Genomic DNA, 13,674 nt, shown 5'->3' on the forward strand with positions numbered 1-13,674 from the left:
TGTTTGCAGATACATTCAATTTTGCTCAAAAAGTGCACAGTCTGCAGGCAGTCAATCCATGTAATATTTTATAAATTCCTACTTTGGAAATAGAACCAGTCTGATTCAAAATTGGGACATTGACAGACTCGAACCTCAAACCTTTATCGGGCTGTCTGGGCTGAGTTGTCACTTTTTAAAAAAAAACTTAAGTCATCTTGAGAATGTGAATCAAAAGATGTTCTGGGATTTACATATTAATGAACTGAAACCTGCAACGCATTCTAAAAGGTGAAAGACTTAACAGCAATCTTGGTTTGTTCAATATATCCTATCAGTTGCATGACACTGTGATCTTTTGCTATAAAATCTGTGTCTTTTGATCCTGCTCCACAGCTACCCGATGAAGGAGCAGTGCTCCAAAAGCTCACACTTCCAAATAAACCTGTTGGACTATAACCTGGTGTTGTGTGATTTTTAACTTCATCCAGGAGAGTCCACCACCGGCTCCTCCACATCATTTCTAGTGAGTACAGCCCACACCTCCCAATGCTGCCAGTAAACTTTACAACGCCGATGAAATGACACACTATGCGCTCCTGAAAAATTCACAATTTCTAACGAAACTGGCTGCTCCTTCACTGATCCATCTGATACGCCACATTGGAAGCTTAGTGCAGGAAGCTGAAAGAAATGAGCAGCTATAAAACAAAAACCTTGGAGCTCAAAGCTTTCAATGAGAGTCTGAGCTGGGGGTAAATTCAGATAACTTTTCTTGAGATCCAAGTTTGTTACAGCTTCAAGCCCCCTCAGCAAAAAGGCAAAGAAAAAGTAGCTGCTTTTTAAACAGTTCAAGGTCAAAACACACATGCTACCCCACCACCCCCCTACCCACCTCACTTCTTTACTATTGGTCACCACCAAGTTGTCCCTTTGTAATTGGATCCTTGGTACAGCCTTAACCTGGAGGAAGTGTTGCCTCACTCAGCAATTTCAACCCATACCCTGTATCGCACCATCTGCTGCAGTGGGATTCAAACCCGGGAGCCCCTGGAACTGGGTTGATAGTCCAGTCGATACTGGCACTCAGCCATCGTGCCTTAAATCCCCCTGCAATGGTACATAAACTCCCTGGTACCTCTGCAGGTTGTTAGAGCTGCTGAAGCCCTTCCGGCACAGGGGGCAGCTGAAGGGCCTCTACCCCATGTGGACCCGCTGGTGCCTCAGCAGGGTGGAGGAATCGCTGAAGGCCTTCCTGCACACTGGGCAGCTGAAGGGCGTCTCCCCAGTGTGGATCCGCTGGTGGGTGAGCAGGGTGGAGGAACTGCTGAAGCACTTCCCGCAGATGGGACAGGGGAACGGGCTATCCCTGGTGTGGCTGCACCGATGAGTCTCCAGGACAGATGGGACACAGAAGCTTTTCCTGCAGTCGCCACACTTCCACCGTTTCTCCACGGGGCTGGATTCCTCAGGTTTCTCCATGGCCGAAGCTTCAGTTACACACAAATGCGTGTGGAGCCCCTCCCCACCGTGAATTCCTCTTCCCAGGCCATATAACTGTTTCAGGCTCAACACTCAGTGCGCTGCAACAGTAGGGTCTCTCATCCAGTCCCACTGATGCTGAAAACTTACTCAAACAGGAACCAAAATGCTTTGCTCCTTCTCACAGAATCATAGTTGAAAATCGTTGCGGTCCCGATGGATTGAGTGACTGTCAGACATTGACGTCAAAGTGAGGACTGCAGATGCTGGAGAGTCAGTGTCGAAAAGTGTGCTGCTGGAAAAGCACAACAGGTCAGGCAGCATCTGAGGAGCAGGAGAGTCAATGTTTCGGGCATAAGCCCTTCATCTATTGATTTTGAAGCTTCAGTCTTCAGATCTTCAAATACACGGTTAAAAACAGATTACAAAAGTCATCACTATCAGTGCAGGGTAGAAATTCAGAACAAGCAATTCTACTTTGTGGAATATTCTTTTCTTTTGTTGTTCCACAAAATTGAAAGCACTCCCACACCCTCTTCCCCCTCTGTTCTCACTCCGCTCTATCTAATTCTCCTGAAGGTGCTGATTCAGGATCTTACAGGGACAGAAAAGCAAAAACGTCAAGACTGACATCTCTCTGAATTTTGGATACCTCCACCTGAAAGTTAATATCTTTCACAACACTGGGATCCTGCTGAGAGTGAGCAGGTCTGATTTTGGGAAGCAAAAAAAAAGTGTCAATTCAGGGTGAACCTGCAATGCAGCTTCTTGAGGAAGGACCAGACACAAAATGGTTAACGACCCCGAGAAGGTGGGAGTAAAATGAGACGTCAAGGCATTAACACCGACACACTTCAGTCAAACTCTTCTGCTCGCAGTCAGGTCAAAACATGCTCTGAAAGTCCAGCCTTCACAACCACACTTCTGCTTCCACTGAAGACAATTAGAGTCACACAGCACGGAAAGTGACCCTTTGGCCCAACCTGCCCAGATATCCTAAATTAATCGAGTCACGTTTGCCATCACTTGGCCCCTATATGGGCTGGGTCCTGGCAGCTGGGACTAAATTGGGTTGGCTATCTTGTCAGCAAGGACGGGTTGGACCGAAGGGTCTGTTTCTGTGCTGTACATCTCTATGACTCCAGTCGCATTTGCCATCACTTGGCCCTGACCCAACTGAACCCTTCATATTCATATGCCCATCCAGGAGCCTTTTAACTTGTCATCGTATCAGCACCCACCACTTCCTCTGGCAGCTCATGCCATCGCTCAAGCGACTCCATGTTGAAAGCGTCTGATCTGGTGCACCAAATGACACCAGGATAATCTCAGATCATTCCAGATCGCATCGATACTCAGTCAGTGGCTTTCCCGATCAGGATGTTGTACGTGATCAAACAGGTCCATGGGTAGGCGATCCCCCACCTCTTAGTTCAAGTATCTCTACGAGAACTCCCTTGCTGGAGGGTCCCTTGGAGTCACTTCAACTGGACTTCATTGAGTTGGAGAAATGAGTTGAGTTGCTATAAATGTGTTTTGCTTGTTGCTGATGTCTTTTATAAGTGGATTGAAGCCTACCCTCCTCCTAATGCTACTGCTGAGACTGTGGTGAAGATTTTGTTTAAGGAAGTAATTCCCTGCTTCAGTATACCTGCGTGCATTAGCTCGGACAATGGACCACACTTTGTAGGTAATATTAACGGAGAACTCTGTTCCCAGCTTTGTATTTGTCGGCAACTGCATGGTGCTTATCATCCTCAGGCGGCCGGCCTTGTTGAATGTTTTAACCAGATGCAAGACTAAACTTGCCAAATTAATGGCCGAGTCTGGCCTCTCCTGGTTATGCTAATCCCTGTGGCCTTATACCAGATGCGATCCATGTCTGTGGGCAAGACACGAATGTCTCCAGCTGAGAGTTTCTCTGGTCACTGCCTCCGTACCCCTTGGAACGATTCGACTCCCTTCTGAGTCCACTTCCACCACATGACCAAAGCAATCATTGGTTATGTTCTTGCTCTAACCAATGTTATGCGTGCCTTTCACTCCCAGGAGCGTGCGGCATACAGCGATGTTCCGTCCCTTTCAGCCACGTCACGGGTAGAGCCTGGTTCGTTGGTGCTCGTCAAGAACTGTACTGGCAAAGGTCTCCAACCTCGTTGGGATGGCCCCTTCCAGGTTTTACTTCCCACCCCTACGGCGGTCCCAGTCGCTGGGCGCTCAGCTTGGGTCCAACTGCACCGTTGTAAATTGATTGACCGCACCAATCAAAAGGGGGGGGAAGAGGAGGAGAGAATCCTGGAATCTCAACAAAAGGAGTGGACCCTGTCCAGTTGGGTTTTTGAATTTTGCTGTTGTTCTCATGTTAATCTTATTACAGATACTTGAACTAAGAGGAGGGACATGTGGGGGATCGCTTATCTCCTCACCTTTCTGATCACGTACAACATCCTGATGGGGAATGCCACTAACTATGGATGCGACCAGGAATGATCAGAGATTATCCACCACCCATGCTGAGGAGATGTCGTCCAGTGCACCGGACCAGACGCCTTTGACGTGTGGAACGTGATGAAGATTGATTATTGCAATGTACTCTTACATCATAAAGACCAGGTGGTCCATCTGGACAGTAGAAATCAGTGAGAGTTATCATGTCGTTACCATGTTTTTTTTTATTTTACCTGCAGTCGCAAGCCTAGTGAAGATAAAAATGATCAACCCTGTTATTATGGTAAATATGCCCAGGAACATCATCCCTTTTTGCAGGACGGGCCAACTCGAGAAAAGGGAAGCCTGATAGGAGAAACTCCTCAATCCACAAACAACTTATTTATACAGGCCCACAGAACGCTCTTCACCCCAGAGGCAGTAGTATGTTACTCCTCTCTATCGGGAGATGACTTACTTGCCCCGTCCCCAGTCCCCGATTCCAATCTATTCATCAGACTTCCTACTGTCGATCCCGCGAAGAGAAATATCACTTTCCAATACCTCGGGTCTGTGTATACAAACAGCTGGTGTAACACTGGCTGGGGTACAGCAGACCTTATGTGGCACATGGACCTTTTCTCTTTTCAGAATCTGATACTGTCACCAAGACCATGTACAATAGAGCTAAGGGAGAGCCCAATGGGAACAGCATTCTGAGGACCATTGTCTCCCATACAGTGCGAGTGCTCGAATCCCTTGGCCCATTTTTACAGTGCTCAAGCAACTCCTCTGTGCCACCGTGGGCGGCACAGTGGTTAGCACTGCTGCCTCACAGCGCCAGAGACGCGGGTTCAATTCCCGCCTCAGGCGACTGACTGTGTGGAGTTTGCACATTCTCCCCGTGTCTGCATGGGTTTCCTCCGGGTGCTCCGGTTTCCTCCCACAATCCAAAGATGTGCAGGTCAGGTGAATTGGCCATGGTAAATTGCCCATAGTGTTAGGTAGGGGGTAGTTGTGTAGGGGTATGGGTGGGTTGCGCTTCGGCGGGGCGGTGTGGACTGATAGGGGAAACTCCTCCATCCACAAACAACTTATTTATACAGGCCCACAGAACGCTATTCACCCCAGAGGCAGTAGTATGTTATTCCTCTCTATCGGGAGATGACTTACTTGCCTGTCCCCAGTCTCTGATTCCAATCTATTCATCACTGTTTCCACACTGTAAGTAATCTAATCTAATCTAATCTAAAACGTCGCCCCTTTACTCCTGTAGATCTGACCAGACCCCCTGCTGTAACATTTCAGTAACTTATTTTGACAAACTCTCCCTAATATACACCAAACCAGACTATTATTTCTTAAGGTAAAGGGAAAGCTACCAATTTCCTTGTCCTGGATGGCAAAGATGTCCCTCATAAGGTCACCCTTGTTCCCACAACAGTAGCTTGTCCTGGCCAGTGGACAAGTCGATGGAACCTCCATCTGAGGAGGATGCAGCGGTCGGTCTCAGCCAACCTTGCTCCAATTGGAAAGATCCCAAGGGACTGCATGACAATACAGCACACCCGATAGGCTGGGGAATCCAGAGTACCCTGAGGTTGGAAGGATCAGCAGGAGTGACAAGTTAAAAGAACCGCAATTCCCTCTTTTGCGGCCTGACCATTCGAGGAAATAAGACTAAAGAGGCTTGTGGGCGGCACGGCGGCACAGTGGTTAGCACTGCTGCCTCACAGCGCCTGAGACGTGGGTTCAATTCCTGCCACAGGGGACTGACTGTGTGGAGTTTGCACGTTCTCCCCGTGTCTGCGTGGGTTTCCTCCGGGTGCTCCGGTTTCCTCCCACAGTCCAAAGATGTGCAGGGTCAGGTGAATTGGTCCATACTAAATTGCCCGTAGTGTTAGGTAAGGGGTAAATGTAGGGGTATGGGTGGGTTTCGCTTCGGCGGGTCGGTGTGGACTTGTTGGGCCGAAGGGCCTGTTTCCACACTGTAATCTAATCTAATCTAAAAAAGGCTCTGGAACAGACTGAACTGGGATTATCAGACCTGTGTCTTTACTCTGTGCAGAATCGGTATGCCTTAGACTATATACTCGCCCGGGAGGGTGAGGTCTGCACCATTGTCCAAGATAAATGCACTATGGCCATTCCCGACCTCACTGGCAATATTACTAAGATACAAGCAGAGATCCAGAATGACTGAAGGGACCAGTTGGGAAAACTGCAGATCGCGCTGATGGTACAATTGGCTTATCAATTTAGCTATGTCTGTTTGTCGGTATTGGTATTGTTAGGTGTTTAATTGCTAGGCTTATGAGGTCCCTTAGTGATATAGATTTGCCCCAGAAGATGCTCCTTTTGCGATCCGATGGCTCACCCACACGTGTCGATGGCGATGATAAATATGACCAGATGAGCTGCAAAGATGGTGGTGTTACTCTACAGGATGTTGATGGCTGGACCACCTTGAAGGGCATTCGTTTGGATTAGCCTTCTCTTTCAGTGATCTCGGTGCAATCAAAGGGAGGAATGAGGGTGTGGGCACCTGGGTGAGAAAGTCTATAGTCTTAAAACTTGCCTTTAAACATTCAGACGAAAATGTAATGCTGAATTATTGAATACATTTACTGCACTAGAAAATAAACAGGCCGGAAGGCTCAGAAAGAGGAGAGAACTTAAAGATAGGACACCTGGCCTCACCAAGTGATAACAGGATGCTGTGAGGCAATTAAGAACGTTTGCCTCAGCATCAGTGAATCTGTGTGAACAGGACACCAAGTGATAACATTCACAGCCGTTCCCTTGTGAGACCATTTTAGTGCTGAGGCTGTTGAATCCCGTAGAAAATTAACTCTTAGTGCTTATCTGCTATGGATTGAAATGAATTGCATTTTGGGACTTTATGATGATATTGAGTAGCCATTACTGGTTATTAAATACAAACTCTGTAAAAGGAAATATTGATAAAGCTTTACCTTACTTGCTGCAGCCGAAGCTCCAGCGGAGGAAACAGGCTTCGGGATGGCCACGCCCCCTGGTCCTGGTCCCGCCCCCTCCTCGTCCAAGGCGACGCGTAAGCCCCGCCCCTTCCGAACGCAGACCGTAAACCTCGCCCCCAGACTAATCCCCGCCCCTCCTGGTAAACCCCGCCCACCCAGGTGTATTTGGAAGCACGAGCTTCTGCAGCGCTGCTCCTTCTGTGGGTAGCTGTGCTGCAGGATCATAAGACACAGAATTAATAGCAAAACATCACAGTGTCATGCAACCGATGCAATATTTGGAATAAACCTGGACCGCTGCTGAGTTCTTCATCTTTTAGAATGGGTTGCAGGTTTCAGTTCATCAATATATAAATTCCAGAACTTTAGATCAGATTCCCTCCAGTGTGGAAACAGGCCCTTCGGGCCAACAAGTCCACACCGACCCGCCGAAGAGCAAAACACCCAGCCCCATTCCCCGTCACCTAACACTACGGGGCAATTTAGCTTGGCCAATTCACCCTAACCCGCACGTCTTTGGACTGTGGGAGGAAATCCACGCAGACGCGGCGCGGGGAGGGGGAGGGAATTGAACCTGGGGCTCTGGTGCTGTGAGGCAGCAGTGCTAACCACAAAAAAATGAGGAATAGGGATGCAAGGCTGGATTTCAGGGAGCTAGGGTGGAAGCTGAGGGCTAGAACAAACAGAGTGATTATCTCTGGTTTGTTGCCTCCTTTCCCAGGTATCTGACCCTTGTCTTTTGTGTCCTCCCCTACCCTTCCTGTTATCCCTTGACCCCAGTCTCCTTTTTGTTATTTCTTCTACTGCCTCCACCATCATTTTGGCTTTCTGTTTCTGCTTCTCGTCTTCCCTTTTCACATACACTTTCTGTGCCTCACGTAACAGCTCTTCCATCTGTCTTTCACTCCATCTATCTAATTTCTGTAATTTCTTTTGTATGTCCGGCCATGATTTCGTTACAAACTGGACCTTTAAGAGTCCCTGTGCTATCTGATTATCGGGATCCATTCCCAAACACTTCCTTGTGGCCTCCTTGAGACTTTTAAGAAATGCAGAAGTGGTTCCATCCTTCTCTTGTCGTACTTCAAAGGCCTTAACAAAGGTTTATGATCTTGGTGCCGCCTCTTTAATTCCTAATATTCCCATTTCTCATAGATCCCGCATTGACTCCCTATCTTCTCTGTCATTATTTTCCAAATGAGGGTCAACATTTGGGAATTTCTGTTCTGCTGGGGCCCCTTCTTCCCCAACTGCGTGCCTCTTTTCCCATTGCTATAAAGCTGCTCTCCTAATCATACCTCGTTCTTCCCCTGAAAATAATGTTCCTAAAATTGCAATCAGTTCTCCCCAGGTATATAAATTAGGCCCTAGGAATTGCTCTAATTGTTCGGCTAGTCCAACCGGATCCTCTATTAAACTTTTCATTTCCTTTGTAAAGACCCTAACTTCACTGCTAGTTAAGGGAGCATTTACATATCCGATTGTACCTTCCCCAATCGGAACCTCTCATAAGGGACATAATTTTCCATTTTCCATTATCTCTGCCCCTCCTTTACGTGTGGTGGCTCGAGTGACTCTGCCCCCCCCCAGGTTCTGCATCTTTTAGTTCAGAGTCCGTTCCCATTTCTGTGTCTGGACTCGGTTCTACTTCGGGAGCTGTAGGCTCGTTCCGGGGAGTAGTATATGGGGGCGGCAAACACGTTAAGGGATCCTATTGTGGCTTCCCTTGTTCATTCTTTTTCTGTTCTTTCCCTGATTCCTCCCTATTCATGGGACATAATTTTACTCCCGCGCTCCCTATCCAACAAACCGCATAATTGGACTCTTTTTGACTGTACGCTTCTTTCCGATTGACATATATATTAAGATCTTGACACAGCCAATCCTCATCGGACCCATATTTGGGCAAAAAAATAGCAGGCGCCTTAATACTTTATCTAGTCCAGACAAAACAACAATAGTTTACCATTGTAGCCTTATCTTTCCCCCACATCGGGGAGTTGTGTTCCCAATTTCCCAACATTCTCCCCAAAGGACTGTCGGGTGAAATATATTCCCCTTTAACGTTATTTACAGATCGATCGTTACCCAGGCAACCCAAGAGTGTCGAGCGGTCTGAGTCTTGGACCCCGGAACGAGGCCCCCAATTGTGAGAAACAGAACTCACTCACAAATCAATCAACCTGAGACAAAGCCTTGGAAACAAGAACAATTCATTACAGTCTTCTAAGTACTGGACGCTTCTGCAATCAAGCAGAAATGTGTGCCAAAACAGAGCCTGTTCGCTTTCTTATTCAGTTTACAAGTTGCGGAATCACTTTATTGCGGAATCACTTTACTTCAGCTTTATTGTGAAATACCCCTGCTGCTTCTTCTTGTGGTCCACTACAACACTTTGAAGTTATTTCCTAGCTTAAAACTATTTTCTTTAAAAGACCCTCTATATTCATTAAAGTCGTAGCCTTATGTTTGCTACATGCTACAAGAATTCCGCTTCCCTTCCCCCTACTACATCCCATCACCCATCTGCAAAAACAACATTTCTAATCTCCCACAGAAAGAGGGATAAGGATGTAAGGCAGGATTTCAGGGAGCAGGGTGGAAGCTGAGGGCTAGAACAAACAGAGTGGTTATCTCAGGTTTGTTACCCGTGCCACGTGATAGCAAGGCAAGGAATAGGGAGATATATCAGCTGAACACCTGGCTGCAAGGATGGTGCAGGAGGGAGGGTTTCAGGTTTTTGGATAATTGGGGAAGGTGGGACTTGTACAAACAGGACAGTCTTCACTTGAACCAGAGGGGTACTAATATCCTGGGTGGGAAATTTGCTGGTGCTATTCGGGTGGGTTTAAACTAGCTCAGCAGGGGGATGGGAACCGGGGGGTGTAGCTGCAATGCACAGGAGGATGAGAGTAGGAAGGACAGGGACAGGATTTCAGGGTCACAGGAATGTGCTGGCAGACAGTGAAGTGATTTGAAGTGTGTCTACTTCAATGCCAGAGTATCCGCAATAAAGTCGGTGAGCTTGCAGCACGGATAGGTACCTGGGACTTGGATGTTGTGGCCATTTCGGAGACATGGAGAGAACAGGGTGAGGAATGGATGTTGCAGGTTTCAGGGTTTTGATCTTTCATTAAGAACAGCCAAGGCGGTAAAAGAGGGAGAGGCGTGGCCTTGTTAGTCAAAGATAGTATAATGGTGGCTGACAGAACTTTTGATGAGGACTCTTCTACTGAGGTAATGTGGGCTGAGGTTAGAAACAGGAGAGGAGAGGTCACACTGCTTGCAGTTTTTTTATAGGCCTCCGCAGAGTTCCAGGGAGATGGAAGAGGGGATTAGCAAAATTATTCTGGGTAGGAGTGAAAGGAACAGGCTGGTCATTATGGGGGACTTTAACTTCCCCAACATTGACTGGAAATGCTTTCATTCTAGTACGTCGTATGGATCAGTTTTTGTCCAGTGTGTGCAGGAGGGCTTTCTGACACAGTATGTCGAAGGGCCGACAAGAAGGGAGGTCACACTGGATCTGATGCTTGGTAACGAACCAGGCCAGGTGTTTGATTTAGTGGAAGGTGAGCACTTTGGAGAGAGTGACCATAATTCAGTTAGGTTTCATTTAGCGATGTAAAGGGATAGGAACATGCCACAGGTCAAGAGTTATCGATAGGGCAAGGGCAATTATAATGCAATTATGCAAGACTTAGGATGCATAGAATAGGGTAGCAAAATGCAGGGGATGGGAACAATTGAAATGTGGAGCTGGTTTAAGGAACAGATATAGTGTGTCCTTGATAGGTATGTCCCTGTCAGGCAGGGAGGAAGTGATAAAGTAAGGGGACCAGGGTTTACAACAGAAATTGCATCTCTTGTTACAAAGAAGAAGGAGGCTTATGTGTTGATGAGGCAAGATGGTTCAGATGAGGCGATGGAGAGTTACAGATTAGCTAGGAAGGATTTAAAGAGAGAGTTAAGAGCAAAGAGAGGACATGAGCAGTCGTTACCAAATAGAATAAAAGGAGAACCTAAAGCTTTCTATAGGTATGTGAGTGTTTTAAAAAAAATTCTCAAGGTCAGGTTCGTAGGAGAGTAGTCTGACACAGAACAAACGACCAAGAGGCGAGTCTGCTAGAATATGGGCATTTTATTCCCCGCAGCGTCGCCACAACGGGTCTGGCTTATACTCACTCTACATGTTACCGGAACTGGGAGCCGTCAGTTCTCGTAGAGCGGTTGCCAACAACCCACGCTCGGCGGTTAAACGTAACCCCGGAGCAGACTCACCGAACTGGAGACTTTTCCAGCTGATATACTCTTTTCCAGATATAAACATTCATGTGAACAGCAGAGCAAGGCTAAAAAACACATTCCATTCTGATAAGAAGATTCACACGGGGAGGTGTGTAATAAGATTCACACGGGACTAAGCAACACCTCCATTCCGGTTAGATTCACACATGTATTGGGACATAATTTTTAACCGTTTCACCACATTCCACTGCTTGGAATTTTACACCACATTCCACTGCTTGGCCCAATACATGTGTTACATTATGCTTAATTCAGTTCAATTCGTTTCAGTTAATTTCAGTTCAGTCAATTCAGTGTAGTTCAATTCAGCTCAGTTCAGGTCTGTTCAGTTCAATTCAATTGTGTTCAATTCAGTTCCGTCCATTTCAATTCAATTTAGCTCAGTTCCATTTTGTTCCGTTCAATTTGATTCACTTCAGTTCCACTCAGTTCAGTTCAGTTCAATCCCATTCAATTCTGTTAACTCCGCTTCAGCTTTTTGGACATGCCCACATCCTCCGCTGTACCCCAGGCAAGGGGTTCTTCGGCAGGACTGGGATCCTCTCTCAAACAAACTGCCACGTACATGCCCACATCCATGCCATCCCGGGACGGTCGGGACCTCCACAGTTTGTTCTTCTGGTTTCTTAGTCTTTTTCCAAAACATTGTTCTGTATCAAAATCTCTCCTCAATTGCGATTGATCCTGCCGACTACGCCAAATGTTTTAAAAAAAATTCTCAAGGTCAGGTTCGTAGGAGAGTAGTCTGACACAGAACAAACGACCAAGAGGCGAGTCTGCTAGAATATGGGCATTTTATTCCCCGCAGCGTCGCCACAACGGGTCTGGCTTATACTCACTCTACATGTTACCGGAACTGGGAGCCGTCAGTTCTCGTAGAGCGGTTGCCAACAACCCACGCTCGGCGGTTAAACGTAACCCCGGAGCAGACTCACCGAACTGGAGACTTTTCCAGCTGATATACTCTTTTCCAGATATAAACATTCATGTGAACAGCAGAGCAAGGCTAAAAAACACATTCCATTCTGATAAGAAGATTCACACGGGGAGGTGTGTAATAAGATTCACACGGGACTAAGCAACACCTCCATTCCGGTTAGATTCACACATGTATTGGGACATAATTTTTAACCGTTTCACCACATTCCACTGCTTGGAATTTTACACCACAGTGAGGAATAAAAGGATGATTAGGGTAGGAATAGGGCTAATCAAAGACAGAAGTGGGAAGTTGAGTGTGAACCCTGTGGAGATTGGAGAGGTGTTAATGAATATCTCTCATCGGTCTTCACTCAGGAAAAGGAGAATATTGTAGAGGAGAAGAATGAGGTACGAGATATTAGACTCAAAAGGATCAAGGTTAGTTGCACACAGGTGTTATCAATTCTAGAAGGAGTGAAAGTAGACAAGTGCCCTGGGCCCGATGGGATTTATCCAAGGATTCTCTGGGAAGCGAGGGAGGAGATAGCAGAGCCTTTGGTTTTAATATTTGAGTCGTCATTGTCTACAGGTTTAGTGAGCCTTACTTCTGTTGAAGGAAAGCTTTTGGAAAGGAATATTAGAGATAGGATTTATAATCATCTAGCAAGCAACAATTTGATTTCAGATAGTCAACATGGTTTCATCAAGGGCAGATCGTGTCTCACAAACCTTATTGAGTTTTTTGAGAAGGTGACCAAGCATGTAGATGAGGATAGGGCAGTTGACGTGGTGTACATGGACCTCAGTAAAGGTTCCACATGGTAGGCTGTTGGAGAAAATGCAGAGGCATGGGATTGAGGATGATTTAGCAGTTTGGATTAGAAACTGGCATTCTGAAAGAAGGCAGCGAGTGGTGGTTTATGGAAAATATTCAGCCTGGAGTCCGGTTACTAGTGGTGTGCCACAAGGATCTGTTTTTGGACTACTGCGGTTTGTCATTTTTAAAATTACTTAGGTGCAGGCATAGGTGGATGGATTAGCAGAATTGGGCTGAGAGGTGGCAAATGGAGTTCAATGCAGCTAAATGTGAGGTGATTCACTTTGGGAAGAATAACAGGAAGGCAGTGATCTTGGAGTCCATGTGCATAGATCCCTGAAAGTTGCCACTCAGGTGGATAGTGCTGTGAAGAAGGCATACAGTGTGTTAGGTTTCGTTCGTAGAGGGATTGAGTTCCGGGGAACCGCAATATCACGCTGCAACTATACAAAACGCTAGTGCGGCCACACTTGGAATATTGTGTATAGTTCTGGTCCCCATATTTCAGAAAGGATGTGGGAAGCATTGGAAATGGTGCAGAAGAGATTTACCAGGTTGTTGCCTGGTCTGGAGGGAGGGTCTTATGAGGAAAGGCTGAGAGACTTGGGTCCGTTCTCATTGCAAAGAAGAAGGCTAAGAGGGGATTTGATAGAGACATATAAGGTGATCAGAGGATTAGATAGGGTAGACAGTGAAAGAATCTTTCCTAGGATGGTGACATCAGCTTGTACGAGGGGGCAT

This window comes from Chiloscyllium plagiosum, unplaced genomic scaffold (genome assembly GCF_037043375.1).
Source record: "Chiloscyllium plagiosum isolate Xiang-an unplaced genomic scaffold, Cpla_swu_hap1 HiC_scaffold_27, whole genome shotgun sequence".
In the NCBI taxonomy this organism is placed as follows: domain Eukaryota; kingdom Metazoa; phylum Chordata; class Chondrichthyes; order Orectolobiformes; family Hemiscylliidae; genus Chiloscyllium; species Chiloscyllium plagiosum.